General features: G+C 35.0%; 1 protein-coding gene across 4 annotated transcripts in view; it reads right to left on the minus strand.

Annotated features, from left to right (window-relative positions):
• Nucleotides 1–15,094, minus strand: part of ARHGAP15 (Rho GTPase activating protein 15) — a 619,196-nt gene that overhangs the window by 599,793 nt on the left and 4,309 nt on the right. The gene's annotated exons all lie outside the window — the stretch shown is intronic.

A 15,094-nucleotide genomic window follows, 5' to 3' on the forward strand; every position in this document is an offset into this window, starting at 1 on the left:
TTCATAAGTGGAAAGAGTACAATAAAACTCAGTTTCAAAAATGTCAAATATAATGAGAAAGGAAGATCACAGTAAAGGAATTTGACCATAGCCACCCCATTGGGTAACATTGTCTTTGACTGGGCAGGTGTTATATACAGGAAATGTGATAATAAGGCTTTGCATTTAGTTAACTTCTATCAAGGATTCTGGGTGACTGCATTTAGTGAAAAAGTCTGGCAGGTCGGCTGCATGGATAAATTGTAATACAGTTATTGTCACTGCACATGTCTATCCTAAATGGTGAAAATGACAAGTAAATATAAAATATGTTTTAAGTAGAATAAGTACTAAACAAAACTGTGTGGTAGGCAACCTTGGTATCCTGTTGCTAGATCTCATGCCCTTGGGCATTTTAGTCTGTTAGTCCCCATCCTACTGGAAGAAAAGCAACTGATTTTATATTTCAAATAATTATTGAGCCTCCATTCTGAGAAATAGACTTTCTAGACCCCATAGTTTTCTGTGAAAATTATTAAGAATTCTGGGGTAGAATTAGACATAAGCATGCTTGCTTACCATGGAGTCTGTTAAGAGTGCAATGGAGGATGGGACTGAGAGCAATTTCCAGGTAAAGGTGACACTGAACTTGATGTTGTATGATAAATAGGATCCAAAAGCCAGAAAAGGGGTGTCAAGAGCAGCACAGGGTGAGGTCACAAGATTTAAGGAAAGGCAAAGTGAATATCCATAACAAATGACAGAGTGGGGTGGCTAGCTGGGAAAGCTAGGGGGAAATGGTTGATTAGGGGTGGATTAGGAGGACCTTATGGCTCTGGAAAACACTGATGACTTTGTTTAAGGCATAATCCCTTTCCAAAAGACTTGTTGACAAAAGAACCAGAAGAATGGATCCCCAGCTCCTGAGACTGCCCAATGAACAGTAGCATTCTTATGGGATGCTTCTTAATTTGCTTTAAATCAGAATAAATAAGATAACATCTATTTATAAACACTAATCTTATGATAAGAGCACCCATGATCTGGGGCAAGTTTTTAGGAACCACACTCTGAACTTACAGGTTATCAAACAAATGAAGATAAAGGTAAAAACTTCAAAGGAATGACAAAATGAAGCATTTAAAGAAGAGAGGTCCAAGGGTACAATTACATCTTATTAAGGACATAGAAAAATAAAGTTAAGATTAGTGGAACTGCTTTTCAATTTCCCTCTGGTGATCAGGTAAGCAGCAAAAAATAGAAAAGCAAATAGGAACAAAACGCCTGAGCTATTGTAATTATGTTCAGGCAGCATAAGAAATTTTATGAAATGGCAATCTCCTTAGATACACAGGAGAACCATAAGGGGCATAAGCAATGCAATCTCCTCTCTGTTTCCTCTGTCAGTTTTGACCTAATCTAGCAAGAAATGCTGAGCCATTTTCCGCCTCTTGCGTACAAGTATCAATTAAGGGAAAACAGGGTGACTATCTTAGGGCACTGGATGATGAAATGTCACTTAAGGAGAAAACATCAGCTCTAGAACAACTTGTTCAGCAGTCACAGAATTAAAAAAACATTGACAAAACAAGCAGTCTCAGACACTCTCTGGGACAGGACTGATTCTCTGATCTTTGTTGGAGGAGTACCAAGTGCAAAAAGTACATTTCAACCTGTGATGGCTTATTTCCTAGAATTTCATATTCTATAGTATTTATTTCTTAAAGGATCTGACTCAGTTGCAAAGCCCTTTTATCAAGCAGATTAAATCTAATCACACATTGATTGCAGTACACCAGGCTCCCTCTATCTCCATCTTGGCCTGCCTGAGTTAAAATATGGGGAAGCTGCATATTCCATAATTAGTGTTCAACAGTAATTAACGAGAGTCAGTAAGTGACAGTAGTAAAATGTGGCTGACATTTGTTTTATTTAGCAAATTTGTTATTGTATCCGATTAGTCTTTCCCTAATGCTCATGTCTTCAAACTCTGAATTGATTGAATTGAATTTCAGTGCCAAAAGGACATGTCTGAGAATGGGACAGTAATACAGTCCACTGCTGTGACAATAACAGCATCATTAAGATAAAATATTTCAGAATATCTTTTGAAATGTATTTTAAAATTCGTTTCTCTCTTGCTCAATTATATATGCATAAAATACATTTTAAATAGTTTGTGTTTATGTATGTACCAGTGTTTGTCTACAAAAAGTTTAATGAATTGTCACAAACCATACACATTTGTGTTACCACACCCAAACCAAGAAACTCAACAGCATTAGCATTTCAGAAGTCGCCCCTCGCCAAAGCTCCCTTCCAGCAACTATCCACCACACTCCGCCACTGATAGTCATCATTCTGTCTTCTTAGTCTTGCCAATTTTTAACTTTACATAAATGGAAACCTACAATATATACTTTTTCTTTCTGGGATTATTTCACTCAAACCTTCATTTGTGTAGCTAATTGCTATGTGGGGAACTTGTGCAAAACTTTTGTTAATTCCTCTATTAGGATGTTTGTCCTTCTGTAACTGATTTGTAGTTGTTTTTATATCCTGATCTGTAGTTGTTTTTAAGATATATGTTGCAATGATGACCTTTTTTTATTCCACTTGTAGATTGCTTTTTACTCTTAATCCTTTCATTAGCAGTTCTTAGTTTTAATATATCCAATTTATCATTTATCTCCTTTTATGATAAGTGCATTTTTTTGTTCTCTTAAATCCTTGCCTAATCCAAGGCTATAAGACTATATCTTCTTCTAAAAACATTTGTTGTTGAAACATTTGTTTTTAGAACTTGATTCTTCTGGAAATAATTTCTGTATTTGGTATGAGATAAGGACAAATTGCTATATGAATAACCCATTTACATATATATATATTTAAGTATATACATGTGTATATACATGTGCATCACACACACACATATATATACATGTGTATACATACATGTGTGTATGTGCATTCCCAAGGACCTGTCATCTCTCGTGATTTATCTAGGTGAGAAAGGACAAGGATATGACTCTCCATCTGAAGGGAACAGATGCTGGATAGCTCTCCTATTCACAAACATTAACAGTAGATGCAGTTGTGTCTAATAATTGCGTAAATACCTGGTCACTGTCTAGGTAAATATTGGCAACTGGGGATCCAATGTGAATAGAAAAATTTACCCAACAGGTGGGAAAAAGCAACCATTCTGAGAGGAGCAACACCCAGAAGTTCAGCTTTGCAGATGGTTATCACTTAGGAGGTTTTTTACTGTCAGAGTTCTGAACACTGGGTATTTGTGCAGAGCTAGATCAATTACCCACAAAGGAGACTGTAGGTAGAAGTAGGGCCTTAATCCTATCAAGAGAATTAGGCAATAAATGACCAGGTTTCCAACAGAGGAAACTGTGGTCAGGGACAAAACAAATGCTAATGAGGAAGGTGTGACTTGCTGAGGCACTGGAACTTGTAAATAAGAGAACTACACACTTGATTTGTGTATCACAAGTGCAGACTAAAAGCCATAATCACTTGTTATAATTTATTATTGAACTCATGGAACTCCATTTCACTGGAATTAGTTAAAGATAACCAGCACTAAGCTAAGATTTCTTTTGGGAGTTAGGGTTAGAAATAGCTCAACTTCAGTTGAAAATGAAAAAAACTATCCCTAGTAGTAAGGAAGAAGAAAGCTGTAGAGCAGTGATTCTTAAGGGTCAGTGTGAGGAGCTTCATAAACATGCAGATTTCTTCATACCTTCCCAAGATATGCAGTTGAGGAGTAGGCTGAGAAAATACATGTTTGGCCATCACCCTTGGTGATTCAGCTGCATGATGAACTTTGATGGGAAAGAAATCTACAGAATTATATAAAGTTATTTTTTTATTTCATATCTGCATTGTCCTAAAACTGTCACTAGTTACCACAGTATCTTATTTTTAAAGCCCATTGGTACTAGGTTCATATTTGTTGATAATCTTGGTCAAATTAAGATGCTGGGAGTAAATTTCACTTTAGGATATGCTGGCAGTTGGGAGAAGTAGTAAAGATCATAGTTGAGAATTGTGAGAAGTGAATAGGAAGATGAGTAGGTAGTATATAGATTGATACACAGACACTTAATGTGTGTGACAGTAATACTGTGAATACTCTATTTTGGATTAATTAAAATATGATGTTTAGCTATCTAGAACATACATCCAGTCCTAACTATTGCTACAAAATGAAATATTGTACATAACTGAAAAACCCAAAAGGATCATACCAAAAGCAATCTAAGTCTATGGTAAAACTCCATGAGTTTTTTTTTTTTTTTTTTTAATAGGTTTATATCATGAACTAAGTGAGGAAAATACCACCAATGTGAACACTTGGACAACAGTTCCCTTGCTTGTTAAACATCAAAGGATGTTTAGTGTGAGAACAAAACAAATTTCACAAAATATTGTTTTCATTCAAATTAAATCTGAATTTTGGGGGCAGTGAGGCTTTCTATGATGAAGCCAAGAATAGCAAAATAGCAAAAGATATTTAGAAGTTCATTATTTAAAGTAAAAGTTTAAAGTAAAAGTTTTTGATTATTTTTCAATCCTTGTCTTTGTAGATCCTTCAATATGCTCCATATATTGTATATCTTAAATTGCGTTCTTTCTAGGTTGGCTCTTTTAATGCTATTGTCTCTTGAAGAGCTTTAACTGCATTACTTGGAACCTCAATCCAGAATTTTTTAGTGGATATTTCCCATTTAAATAAGCCCTGTTTTGCTTCTCTTTCTCAAAGTAGAGTTCAGAGACCTCTTCTCAGCAGGTAGGAGGTAGAGAAGATGGTTAGATGCATTATCCAACTAGGTTCCAGATAACTGATTGTTCCTGTAATTTGAAAAAGTGTAGCCAAATTTCCATCTTAATTTAGGCTCCCTATAAAGCTAAATATAGGTTTTTGGCTTGGGCACATTGAAGTCAAAAAGGAATCCATAAGTACATAGAATTTTAAAATGTCTATCAGGATTGTAAACCAACTATAATGCAAAAAATAAAAATAATTTAAAAATAGAAAAAAATGTCTATCAGGATTATCTATTTAACTAAAAAATTATAGAACAGTAATTCCATTTCTGTCTCCTGTATTACTTGTATCCACTATCATGATGACTTCTGGAATTTAGAGATAATGATCTATTAATAGATAACAGATGTGATAAGATAGGTTCTACATTCACTCTTGGGTTACATTTCCTCATTCTATGCACTGTGAATTTCACATGTGTATGTGTGTGCATGCATGTATGCACATATGTTTAAATTGTTGTTACCATTATTATTACCACTCAAGATATAAAAAACTCTCTTTTATCTCCCATACAATTAGGCATCGATACAAGTATAGATGTTCTGGTCCATATTCCATATCATCAGGGAACCTAAGGGTTACTATATTTGCAATTATTTAGACGTCAACCTTTTGAAAACATAGTTAAATGGTTAAAAAAATACATTGAGAGGGTTTGGCAGCAGAATAGTTTGTTCTTCCAAATACGGAAAATGAACCTAGTTGTGAAAGTCAGACAAACAAAACAAAGACCTAAATTAAAAAGTTATACATAATGGAGATTTTTCAAAGAGTAATTGAATGTGCTAGTCAGTCTCTAAACATTTATTAGGATTTTTTGCGTTTGCAGAAGTTATTTGGAGGACTTCATTTCTCTCTAATCATTACATCCTGCTCCTGCTTTCTTAGGAGCAGCTATAAATTCAAGAAGAGGTGGAACACCGGCAGACTGCCAACCAAATTCAACCCACAGACATATGTTGTTGGGCCTGAACAATGTTTTGGAGTGTTTTGAATCAGTTTCCAATTGAAATATGAGGATTTTTACTTGAAAAAAAAATGTGTATATCTGTGTGTCTTCTCTCAAAAAATGGTAAGATGTGAAAAACTTGTCAAGGTATGCGTGATAACTGTCAACTGGAGGTGGGCAGCTTCAGCATCTTGTAAACAGGGTAAGTTCTCCCTGATGCAAACATTCTTTCTTTTCTGCTTTAATTTGCAGAAATAACCTGACTGATCTGGGAATATCTGTGACTATGACTCCAGGTGTCAATAACCTCTAGGTGCATTGCTTCTCTAATGTGTGGGTTGAGCAGAATTTCTGCTACATATCACATTAATATAATTTTCAATATGCTATCATTTTAAAATCCAAGCTGGTAGGACTGAAAATGAGGAACAAAACCAAGAGACTGAATTGTACCTCTGCTTTAGAAAGAGGTTCATTGAAGATTAACATTATTTCATTTATTTATACAGGTTTTTCCACCTGATCTCAAATCACCAAGAGTAGGATATTTGTTCTCTTTACTATGGTTAAACAAGTTCCCATCTGCCCCTCCCTGCTCCTCACCCCTGCTCTGACTGCCTTTACTGTTCCTATAATATGTTGGCAGATATTTGTTCTGTGTTCTCTCTTTGAATTGTGTGTCCCTTCTGACAAACTGACTGTGGGCCCTTTAAAATCAGACACTATCTTTTTTCAGTGTTGTTGCTTTGCATTGTATCGAGAATGTTAGCAGCATTTGGAGCCTGTCTGAAATTCCCTACCTCTAATTCCCTCAGTACTATGAGCATTTCCAACAAGTTCAGGTTTGCCACTATATTAGAATGGTTGTGATTCCAACACCTAAGTGTCACTGGATTCTCATGCTTCTTTCCTACTTCTCCACATTAAAAGCTGCCAAATGGCCAGGGGAAGTCAGAGCAATCACTGCATCTCACCTTGCCCCCATCCCTGACTCAAGTCATACTCTCTACCCATCTGCCATGCTGACTATCTCTGGTTTTCCTTTCAAGCTGATGTCCCACTCTAAAACTGCAACCCATTTTTTAATCCCCTTACTTCTATCCTAAAGCCCCCTGGGCTATAGGATGCAGCTATTTCTCCAGAGACAGCATCACAGCCACTTCCCACTGCCACACTTTGCTGTTATTCCATAGATGTCCTAAAACCAAGTACTTTCAGAATTAGGACTGAGATTGGTGAACTCATTCAACATCCATACATGGATTCCTGAGCAGGTTTCCCCAGGGGAAAAACAAAAGAGAATAAAAACAGAAAAAGACTTTGATAACTGTATCAGCACCTTAGACCCTGGACTTGACAACATCTTTTTTTATTGTTTTCCTCACAATGATTTTGTGAGGACCACCCTGTGTCATGAATAATCTATGTTAATACTTTACAATCCTAGGCAAAAATTAGATATAATATAAAACTGAATGAGGAAAATTCTACTGTTTTTTCCTCTCTCCTAGTCTCTATGGTTCTTCCTTGCTTTATTTTAATCTTGGGTCCAAGAGTCAGTGGTTGCTTTCCACTTTTCGAATTGCTCGGTGTGATAAATATTAATTCTTCAAAATTAAAGGGTATTTTTAGTTAGCCCACATCTTGAGCTGTTCGAAGGAAAATTTCCATATCAGCCAAAACTTGGTAAACAAAAAAAGAGTGAGCCTTCTTCCCTCTCCCCACTCAGCTATACTATACTCCTCCACACAGCTGCATTGAGGAAATGAAACTAATAGCAAGAAATTGCTTTTGATGAGTTTCATAATCTTATAATACTTAGAACTGAAATAAACCAAAATTATCCTGGAATGATTTTTATATCACAATGAAGGGTAAAAATGGTCATCATTTGATTCAAGACAACCTGATAAAACAATTACTGCTATGACTACTAGTCACACTACATTTAACCTTTCTAAAGCAATACTGTGTGTCACAAACTAGACAAAGGTCTTTATACACATTATTATTTTTTTATCTTGTGAGGAAACTCCTTGTTTTATAGAGGAAATTCAGGCAGACAGATTAAGTAACTTGCACAAAATAACATATCCAGCGAGGGTGGAGCTAGGGACCAAAATTTGTTTTTTCTGACTTCCTAGGGAGTGCTCTTAATATCTTTCCTACCTCCATAAGAAAAAAAGTTTGGGACCAGAATTTGAGAGAAATATGTTCTCAGCATGTCCTCAACCAATTCCATTTCTCTAAGCTTCCTTGTTTTCTACTAAATCTTCTGTTTTTCCCACTAACTTGCCAGAATAATTATGCAAAATCACTTTTAGAACTCTAAATAGAGTATATATAAATAATAGACATTCTTCCTTTTTAAAATTAACTTGAACCCAGCCTTCACCCTGAAGGTGTAAAATAAATCTTAAATAGGCAAAATAAAGAGGTAAGAGAAATAGGACCATGAAAGTAAGACCAAGACTCCTTTGCCACAGTTTAGAAAGACTTAATGCATGATCAAATTAGTAACCACGACAATAAGTGAACATGAAGAGAAGTTAAATGGATGTCCCTAACAATGGCAATTGATTGGATGCATGGACAGGACTCCATGGAGATTCCAAGCTTACTTATTTAGGTGATTTGAAAAATAGGGGCATCTTAACTGAAGCTGGAAAGAGAATGAGGATTCTGGAGGGAAGATTATGTGTTTAATTTGGGACATATACACTTTGAACTGCTGATGGGCTATATGGAAGGAGTATCAAGTGACAATTGGAACCAGGAACAATATTGGGATAGAAGCCAAGGCCAAGACAGAATTTAAGAAATATATTGAAGAATTAAGTCTAAATCATAAGCATGGATATGAATAGCAAAATAGGCTTGTGAGGAAAAAAGACGGTTTAAAGCTGTGCCATCCACCAGAAATAATGTGTCACACAAGTAATTTAAAATTTTCTGGGTAAAATGAAACAAATAATATATCTTGATAATAAATTTTATTTAACCCACTATGTCAAAATTAAATTTTAGCATATAATCCATGTAAAAATAATAATGAGATGTTTTACATCCTTTTTATTTGTACTGTCTTCAAAATCTGGTGTTTTTCTACACTCAACTTAGACTAGCGATATTTCAAGTTAAATGCTAAATAGCTATCTGTGGCTAGTTTACACCATAATGGATAGATTGGACATAAAGAATTCGGGGAACTCAGAGCTGAAAGAAGACATAGGGTTCAAAGACAGAAAAAGAGGAATAGAAAGAGTATAACAAAAACTAAGGCAAAAAAATATTTTCTTCTTCACATATTTTATAACATCTCTATATAAGGCAATATAAAGAGTGAATGAGCAACAGATTTTCCACAAATGGAATAGTTTTAGATATCAAAGTAGGATCATTTTAGGGCCCAATGATTATAAATGAAATCCAGTATTGCTTAACTGCTGACACCTAACAGGCTTAGAAATTATAGTGGGTCATAGAGAAAATAACACAGATTTTGCATTATCAGATCTGCCCACAAATATTTGCCCAGCCTGCCAAAGAACATTATGAATTTTGGCACTTAACCACTTAACCTAAGCACCCTTATCTTTAAAATGGGAACACTCACATGATTTTTGTGGATAGCAAATGCTATTAGGTATGAAAAAGCACCTGATACATAATACACATTGAATAAATCATAGTACGACGATTATTAACAATTCTACTCTAATAATTTATATTGATGAATGTCTCATGCTACTGAAAGTCTCTAGAGAATAAGGGGATATTGCTTGTTCTTGGTAAGACGATAGTATCTATCGTAGTGTTGGAGACACCATTGTGATATATAATACTTTCCTTCCTTCCTTCTACTTCCTTTAGGAGAACCATCAAGGTATATAGACAGAGCCTCAGTGGTGTTATACACAGGTTCGGATTACTTGATCTCCCACTGCTTATGGCAAAACAATACATAAGAAGAATATGGACTTCACTGCTCAGTTTCTAATATGAAATTAACTTAATATTCTAATATGAAATTAACTAAAGCAGAAAGATAAGAAAAAAATTTTTCCTTTGACTCAGCACCCAATATCCTGAGCATTCCACCTTTCACAGCTCTTTTAAAAAGAAATTTAGTTTTGACTCTAAGCTTGGCATTACATCAGCAGAGACCAAACAAAACATTTTCTAAGTGTTTAGGAAATGAATCTGAAGTAAACAAAATTATTGAATTTTAAAACCATGGTTTTAGAAAAATAGCTTAATATTTAAATGCTTTGAGGTAGTTGGGCTTTTCCCTCAGTTTACAGAAGTATGTTTTCAGATGGAGGATTATCTGTTCTGAATTTCATAAAAGTGCCACAATATCAATTGGACACAGAATTCCAATCCAACCTTTCATCACCAGGTTACTCAAAATGAACCCTTGAAGTGTCACTTGTTTGAAACACATTTCTAGCTGCTCTTACCCTAAATTTACCTTATTTTTAGACCCAGTAGAAGTCACAAATCTCCAGGAAGCTTTCTACCTGACTCTACAGTCCACGGTCACCATTTATACCACTTATTTTTTCACTAGTCAGATATTCATCGAGTGTTTATTATAGCCCATCTTTGTTCCAGGTTCTACATATTCAGTAGTGAAAAAACAGACAAGATTAATACTCTCAAGGACCATTCAGCCCATGGCAATGATAGCCACTAAACAATTTCACATGTATTAATAACTCCTTATATCTAAAATGCTAGTTAAGCAAACAAAGGTAGAGTGATTAGAAAGCCTTGCAAATCATTTAAAAGGACTAAATTAATATAATATAATAGAATGTTATTTGGAATGTTTTTGTTGAAGAGTTGTATGATTTAAGTTTCTGGCTACTCCTTGGAGAATGACTGTTATTTAAAAAAAGGAGAATTGGGAGATGAGTCTGGAGAATTCAGAAGTAACAAGTGATAGAGGTGGTGAGAAGCGATTAAATTTGGGATATTTTGATTTGCATTTGCTCCTTGTTTAATGCCTAATTCATCCCTGCTAGGAGAAAATCAGTTAAATAAAAACCCAAGATACCTAATCAACATTTATAAATATAAAAATGCATGAATAGATTTAAAATATGGGTTTATATAAGTAGGAACAATTTTTTTAAATTGTACATGAAATATAAAAGTATATTCATTAAATTTCATTTTTCTGTATTTTTTTCTTCACCAATATTTTAAATATTTATGAAACTTAGTCTTCTTGCCCTCGGAGTGTACATAATGATAAATTACAGCAAGGAAAAACAATTTTAGTATCAAAAAACCTGACTGGAAGGTTCTATGAGTTAACTTTTCAGCCTTCTTGAGTTCATTCAAAATGTTCAAATCAACCTTGCTCCGTATATTTTGTATTGATTTTTCTCTAACTTGAAACTAGAAAGTGAATTAGTAAGTGTGTTTTATTTATAATTGTGATGTCATCTAAATGTTACATATTGTAGTATGTTCATTTAACAGGGTTTTTGGGGAAAATTCATTATACTAACAATCAGAAAATTATAAACAAGTAAAAAGAGCCATTTGTGTGAAAAAAAAAAAAAAAGACATAACTTTTCAAGAGCCATTATTGAGAAAAGCAAACAGGATCATGGGAGGTAAGTAAACAGGATTATTTTGTAAGCTTTGCTTATTGCTGATTAACTGGATGTGGATTAGGGTAGGGAGTGTGAGAGAAACTGAGGATAACACTTAATTTTTTTGCCCTGAACAGAGAGATGAATTTGAATGGCCATTAAATGAGATAAATGAAAACAGGGAAAAAGCAGTTTGGGTTGGGGGCAGGTGGGGAGTAATTAAGAGTTTAGTTTTGAATATTCTCATTTTGGCATCTTTATGAAACATTCAAGAAGATATGATAGCTAGGCAATTGCATTTATAGTTTTAATGCTGAAAAAAAAAGTTTGGTCTTGAGATCTAATTAAAATATGGCACTAAATAATATCACCTAGCAATAAACTAAGAGGACAAGAACTGAGAACAGAAAGGTTGGAATCTGAAGATTGAGTGCAGGACATTTTAACAGTTAGAGGGCTGGATAGTGAGGTAGAGTTAGCAGAGGAGAGAGAGAAGGAGCATCCAGTTAGTTTTGGAGAAAAACTGGGAGAATGAAAGATCCTAGAAGTCAAATGAAGAAAGAGTTTCAACAGGGAAGAAGGGTTCAGTTGTATTAAATGCAACTCAGAAAATGGGTGATATGAAGACACATAAATAACCATTGGCTCTAGTAAGGTAAAACCATTGGGACTCTGACAATAGTCTGTTCCTATGGCATTGCATTTATACTTACAAATTTATATTTAAATTCTTGTGTTTGTGCACTAAGCTACCTAAGAAGTTTTTACTGGATAAACAGATAGAACACTGATTCTTTGTATCCCCAATAATTCCTAGCACAGCACAATGTACCTGGAGCTCAAAATTATTTATAGAATTGAGTTTAAATTGGCCTGATAACCACCAAAGGAGAAAAACCAGTTTTAAAATTCACAGTTGATATATATTTCTGACTGTGTCCCTTTGCAAACAGTAGAAAATTGACAGAACAATACTGTAGACAAGCTATAATAGAAAAAATAAAAATAATTTATTAAAAAATAAATAAAATTCACCGTTGTATGTTTTTTGATAAGTCCACTTTTTTTTTTTTTGTAAGGACAGCACCCATGGCATATGGAAGTTCCCAGACTAGGGGTTAAATCAGAGCTACAGCTGCCAGCCTGCACCTCAGCCCCAGCAACATGGAATCCCAGCCGCATCTGCGACTTATACCACAGCTCATGGCAATGCTGGATCCCTGACCCACTGACCCACTGAGCAAGGCCAGGCATTGAAGCCGCATTCTCATGGATATTAGTCAGATTCATTTTCACTGCGCCACAAGGAGACCTCCCGATAAGGCCAATTTTTAAAATAAGATAGTTTGCCTATTTGGCATCCTCTAAAAATATCCACCTCTCAACAAATGTGCTTTCCTACCATTTCAAAGAAGAGAGAATACATGAAGCAGGTATTCCTCTCCTTACTTCTTATCTATATCCAGTTCATCTACATACACACCCATTAATGTGTTCTTCTGTCTGTTTCAGGTTAATTTATCTGCTTGACCTAGTGAATACACCATCTGTCTTAGTATCCTCTGAGACCTTGTTGGATTTCTGGGTATAAATTTCTTTTCTTTATTGTTATTCCTTTTCTCCTTTCCTTCATGTCAACTTTCACGTTTCATCCTTTTTAGCTACTGCCTATTTCAAGCTTTTATAAAAGGGGTATTTTCCATATGCTAGTTCCAATTCTTTACCTCTTTTAATGTCTCATTCTAGACTTGAACCTGACTAATGCTTTTGGATCTTAATTATACAGTTAAGAAAGGATACATTCTCTTATTAAGAAAAGCACGTAGATCTTTAAACTTTTAAAAACAAGCTTAACCTCATTCATGATAACAGAAATATCACATAAAACTATATTGAGATACATTTTTCTACAGACTGGCAAAACCTGAAATGTTTGGTCATACAATCTGTTGGAAAAGTTATGGAGCTTCCATCAGCAATATCATTAAGTGATAGCGGAAATTCAAAAAGTTACAACTAACATGGAGGAGATCTTGGGAATAACTATCAAAATCATTTTATCTCTTAGATTAAAAATAAACAATATATCTGGGAATTCATTCCATAGATATATTTTCAAATGTACACAGTTATATTAAAACATTCCCTGTATTAGCAAAAAATTAAAACCACCCATGACTCTTTTAATAAAAGACTGATTAAATTAAGTGTGATATATACACATAATGTAATACTGTATAGCTATAAATAGATTACTTGACAGTTTCTTATTTTTATGATTAAAACATCATCAAAATATTATTACTAAGAGAAAAAAGTGGAGAGGTACATATGCTTTACTACCTTTAATATAATAAAGATATACACATATATGTACATATACACATAGATGCCTTTAACGTAAAGCAACTATGAAATATTTTTAAAAGTTATGTAAAGTGGTTACCTATTGGGTTAAAGTGGGAATAAGTAGAGGTATAGAGAAATAGGAACCTAAGAAAGATTTTCATTAAAATGTTTATATATTAAGTTTTATTTGTTCTTAAATCATTTCACTGTATCATTTATTCTCTAACGAAAAACAAACAAACCTTCACAATATGAAGAAAAAAAAAATTTAGAACCACAGCCTGTTTAAGAACATCAAGGCACCTGGGGTGGTGAGCTGGTGACTTGCTTTACAGGAAAAGCTCCCTTCCCAGACTACAACAATTACTGCAAATCACCCTAAAGAATATGTTACTAATAGTGAGGTACATGGAAGAAGCAAATAAATCCTGATGCTAGATAGCCCGACCAGATGCAAGATGCGGAGAACCAACTATGGATTTCCCTTGCTCAACAACCCTATAATTCTTAGCAATGATCTGTACACCAGGTCCACTCTATCGGAACCTCAAACTATCTGCCCCAAACTCCTACTAAGTATAATTATAACCAACAACATTAGACAAGTCACTCTTCCTTGGAAATCCTCTGATACTCCATGTTTTGTGCCTTGACATACTCCCTCCCTATCTCTTGGAACCTTTCTTATCTCCTCAGTCCTAGTCTTCTCTGGAAACTACCAGAGTACATCCTCCCCCGCCTTGCCTGGGTCCCAGCCTTTATTCACAGGGATGCATTCCAAGACCCGCATTGGATGCGCGAAATCACAGGCAGTACGAAATCCTACATATCGTTTTCCCAATACATACGTACCCAGGATAAAGTTTAATTCATAAATGAGGCAAATGAGAGATTAACAACCACCAAAAATAAAATAGAACAATTACAGAAATATATTGTAATAAAAGTTATGCGAATGTAGTCTTTCTCACACACAATTAAGGTATTGTACAAAGTTAATGCCTTTTTCATCTTAGTTAAGCACTTACCACGCACTGCAGCATAACTTTTGCAGTTCCAGGTGCGACGGCAAAACAAACACGGATTTCTTTTCCCTGCTTCACAATTTAGCCAATAGAAGATTCAGGTTTGTTTTTACCTTAGATCTCAGGAACCTCAGCATGAGAATTTTTTTCTTTCACCTTTTCAATTAGAGGAAGCACTTTACGGCTCTCTCGGCATAGCTGAAAGGCCAGGAGCACTCCTCTGGCCCTTTGGGGCCAGTATTAAGTGAAATAAGGGTGACGTGACGTGACGTGACGTGACGAAACGTGACGTGAGTACACGCACGGAGAATCCACGCTGTGAACCTGAGAAGACACC

The sequence above is a fragment of the Sus scrofa genome, chromosome 15 (genome assembly GCF_000003025.6).
Source record: "Sus scrofa isolate TJ Tabasco breed Duroc chromosome 15, Sscrofa11.1, whole genome shotgun sequence".
NCBI lineage: Eukaryota > Metazoa > Chordata > Mammalia > Artiodactyla > Suidae > Sus > Sus scrofa.